The 4,863-nt window shown below is 43.9% G+C and overlaps 1 pseudogene; it reads right to left on the bottom strand.

The window, feature by feature from the left end:
• Positions 1-4,686: 4,686 nt before the first annotated feature.
• Positions 4,687-4,863, bottom strand: LOC140286946 (U2 spliceosomal RNA; annotated as a pseudogene).

Here is a 4,863-nt window from a genome sequence, read left to right as displayed (position 1 = left end):
TCAAAAGTGGGAGCAGAGCTGTTCGACTGCAAGTAGGTGTGAATTTCCACCCATAATTCCTGAAAAATGGGTAAGAAAAGGTGCGAATGCCCAACCATACATCATCAAAAGAAGAAGTGGATGTGTTCTGCTACAAGAAGGTTTGAATGTCCGACCATAGTTTGTAAAAAGTGGGTAAGAAAAAGTTCGAATGCTCGAACATACACCATCAAAATTGGAAGCGGAGGTGTTCCGCTGTAAGACGGTGTGAATGTCCGACCATAATTGGTAAAAAGCGGGTAAGAAAAGGTTAAAATACCCGACTGTACACAATCAATAGCGGGAGCGGAGTTGTTCGGCTACAAGAAGGTGTGAAAGTCCGACCATGGTTTGTAAAACGCAGGTAAGACAAGGTGCGAATGCCCGACAATGTATGATCAAAAGAGGGAGCGGAGGTGTTCGGCTGCAAGGTCTGAATTTCCAACCAATAATTACTGAAAAATGGGTAAGAAAAGGTGTGAATGCCCAACTATACATCATAAAAAGCAGAAGTGGATGTGTTCGGCTGCAAGAAGGTGTGAATGTCCGAGCATAGTTTGTAAAAAGTGGGTAAGAAAAGGTTCGAATGCCAAAATATACACCATCAAAAACGGAAGCTGAGGTGTTCGGCTGCAAGTAGGTGTGAATGTCAGATCATAATTTGCAAAAAGCTGATGAGAAAGGTGTGAATGACCGACAATAATTACTGAAAAATGTGTTAGAAAAGGTAAGAATGCCGGACTATTCATCATCAAAAGCAGAGAAGAGGTGTTCGGATGCAAGAAGCTGTGAATGTCCAGCCATAATTACTCAAAAACGGGTAAGAAAAGGTAGTATTGCCAGACCATAAATGATCAAAACAGGGAGCGGAGGTGTTCCGCTGTAAGAAGGTGTGAATGTCCGACCATAATTGGTAAAAAGCGGGTAAGAAAAGGTTAAAATACCCGACTGTACACAATCAATAGCGGGAGCGGAGTGGTTTGGCTACTAAAAGGTGTGAAAGTCCGACCATACATCCTCAAAAGCAGAACTGGATGTGTTCGGCTACAAGAAGGTTTGAATGTCTGACCATAGTTTGTAAAAAGCGGGTAAGAAAAGGTTCGAATGCCCAAACATACACCATCAAAAGAGGGAGCGGAGGTGTTCCGCCATAAGAAGGTGTGAATGTCCGACCGTAGTTGGTAAAAAGCGGGTAAGAAAAAGTTCGAATGGCCAACCATACATCATCAAAAGCAGGACTGGATGTGTTCGGCTACAAGGTTTGAATGTCCGAGCATAGTTTGTTAAAAGCGGGTAAGAAAAGGTTCGAATGCCCGAACATACACCATCAAAAGAGGGAGCGGAGGTGTTCCGCCATAAGAAGGTGTGAATGTCCGACCGTAGTTGGTAAAAAGCGGGTAAGAAAAGGTTAAAATGGCCGTCTGTACACAATCAATAGCGGGAAGGGATGTGTTCGGCTACAAGAAGGTGTGAAAGTCCGACCATGTTTTGTAAAAAGCGGTTAAGAAAAGGTGTCAATGCCCGACAATGTATGATCAAAAGAGGGAGCGGAGGTTTTCGGCTGCAAGAAGGTCTGAATGTCCAACCATAATTTGTAAAAACCGGGGAAGAAAAGGCTCGGAAGCCCGACTATACACCATCAAAAGCGGGAGCAGAGGTGTTCAGCTGCAAGAAGGTCTCAATGTCCATCAATAATTGCTAAAAAACATGAAAGAAAATTTTCGAATATCAAACCGCACATGATCATATGCGGGAGAGGAGGTGTTCAGCTGCAAGAAGGTGTGAATGTCCACCCATAATTCCTGAAAAATGGGTAAAAAAAGGTGCGAATGCCCAACCATACATCATCAAAAGCAGGTGTGAATGTCAGATCATAATTTGCAAAAACCTGATGAGAAATGGTGAGAATGCCCGACTATACACCATCAAATGCGGGAGCGGAGGTGTTCGGCTGTGAGTAGGTGTGAATGTCCGACCATACTTGCTGAAAAATATGACAAAGCAGTTTATGACATATGACATATGATATATAATAATAATAATATGACACCTCCGTTCCCTCTTTTGATCATACATTGTCCGGCATTCGCACCTTTTCTTACCCGCTTTTTACAAACCATGGTCGGACTTTCACACCTTTTAGTAGCCGAACAACTCCGCTCCCGCTATTGATTGTGTACAGTCCGGTTTTTTAACCTTTTCTTACCCGCTTTTTACCAACTATGGTCGGACATTCGCAGCATCTTACAGCGGAACACCTCCGCTCCCTCTTTTGATGGTGTATGTTCGGGCATTCGAACTTTTTCTTACCCGCTTTTTACAAACTATGGTCGGACATTCAAACCTTCTTGTAGCAGAACACATCCACTTCTTCTTTTGATGATGTATGGTTGGGCATTCGCACCTTTTCTTACCCATTTTTCAGGAATTATGGGTGGATATTCACACCTACTTGCAGTCGAACAGCTCTGCTCCCACTTTTGATTATGTTTGGTTGGATATTCGAACCTTTTCTTAACTGCTTTTTACAAACTTTGGTCGGACGTTCACACCTTCTTGCAGCCGAACACCTCCGCTTCCGCTTTTGATGGTATATATTCGGGCATTCGAACCTTTTCTTACCCACTTTTTACCAACTATGGTCGGACATTCACACCGTCTTTCAAGTGTAACACCTCCGCTCCCTCTTTTGATGGTGTATGTTCGGGCATTTGCACCTTTTCTTACCCGCTTTTTACAAACTATGGTCGTACATTCAAACCTTGTAGCCGAAAACCTCCACTCCCTCTTTTGATCATACTTTGTCGGGCATTCGCACCTTTTCTTACCCGCTTTTTACAAACTATGCTCGGACATTCAAACCTTCTTGTAGCCAAACACATCCACTCCTGCTTTTGTTGATGTATGGTTGGGCATTCGAACCTACTTGTTGCCCGCTTTTCATTAATTATGGGTGGACATTCACACCTTGTCACAGCCAAACACCTCCGCTCCCTGTTTTGATCATGTATGGTTGGACATTCGCACCTTTTCTCACCCGCTTTTTGCAAACTATGGTCGGCCATTCACAGCTTCCGCTCCACCATACTTGTATGGTGGGATATTCACACCCACTTGCATCCGAAGATCTCCGCCCCCACTTTTGTTGATATTTAGTCGGTCATTCACACCTTACCCGTTTTCTTGCCGCCAAACACCTCTGATCTCGCTTTTGATGATGTAAGATTGGGCATTCAGACCTTGCTTTTCCTGCTTTTCACCAACTATAGATGGACATTCACACCTTCTTGCAGCCGAACACTTCCGCTCCACCTTTTAGGTTTCTATCACACCTTTTTTTTCACCGCATTTTATAGATTATGGTTGGAAATTCTCAACCACTCATCCGATGACCTCTCCTCCCGCTTTTGTTAATATATTTGAACTTTAGTCAGACATTCACACCTACTTGTAGCCGAACACCACCTCTCTAGCTTTTGATGAGGTATGGTCCGGGATTCTTACCGTTTCTAACACATTTTTCAGCAATTATGGTAGGATATTCACACCTTCTTGCAGCTGAACACCTCCTCTCCCACTTATGATCATGTGCGGATTGATTTTCGAAAATTTTCTTTCATGTTTTCTAGCAATTAATTATGGACATTTAGACCTTCTTGCAGCTGAACACCTCCGCTCCCGCTTTTGATCATACATTGTCAGGCATTCGCACCTTGTCTTACCCGCTTTTTACAAACTTTAGTCGAACATTCACACCTTTTTGCAGCCGAACACAGTTTTTTGCAGCCGAATTTGGGCATTCGCACCTTTTCATACCCACTTTTTACCAACTATGGTCGGACATTCACACCGTCTTACAGCGGAACACCTCCGCTCCCTCTTTTGATGGTGTATGTTCGGGCATTCGAACCTTTTCTTACCCGCTTTTTACAAACTATGCTCGGACATTCAAACATTCTTGTAGCCAAACACATCCACTCCTGCTTTTGATGATGTATGGTATGGCATTCGAACCTACTTGTTGCCCGCTTTTCATTAATTATGGGTGGACATTCACACCTTGTCGCAGCCAAACACCCTGTTTCGATCATGTATGGTTGGACATTCGCACCTTTTCTCACCCGCTTTTTGCAAACTATGGTCGGCCATTCACAGCTTCCTCTCCACCATACTTGTATGGTGGGATATTCACACCCACTTGCATCCGAAGACCTCCGCCCCCACTTTTGTTGATATTTAGTCGGTCATTCGCACCTTACCCGCTTTTGGCAAACTATGGCCTTCTTGCAGCCAAAAACCTCTGATCTCGCTTTTGATGATGTAAGGTTGGGCATTCAGACCTTGCTTCACCTGCTTTTCACCAAATATAGTCGGACATTCACACCTTCTTGCAGCCGAACACTTCCGCTCCACCTTTTAGTTTTCTATGGGGCATTCCCACCTTTATTTTCACCGCATTTTATAAAAACACCACAGGAACACCGTATTGAGGCTTTGTTCTGACCGCTCATTCGGTGTCGCGTTTCTTTCAAGCATTTCTCCTGGTTAGCCCGCACTCGGCTCGCTCCCAGAGCCGTGTTAAAGTCTACTTCGCATTCACTCTCTTTTCTCAGCAGACTGAAAGAAACTTCCATCCTGCACCGCTGTTAGCTTTTTCACAAGAGCAGAGGAGAGCGCACCGTTCCCAGCGGCACTGCAGTACCGGGTCGATGCTTGGAGTGAACGGAGCAAGCTCCTTTTTCAACTCCTATTGATAAAAATCCATTTAATATGTAGTCCTTGCATAGACATATCACATATTAAACTGATAAGTACAGATGGATTATGTGCAATTAGTAAAGAGAG

Source organism: Leuresthes tenuis, unplaced genomic scaffold (genome assembly GCF_036924035.1).
Source record: "Leuresthes tenuis unplaced genomic scaffold, fLeuTen1.0.hap1 SCAF_100, whole genome shotgun sequence".
NCBI classification, from domain to species: Eukaryota; Metazoa; Chordata; class Actinopteri; order Atheriniformes; family Atherinopsidae; genus Leuresthes; species Leuresthes tenuis.
This window is presented reverse-complemented; position numbering and strand designations above follow the sequence as displayed.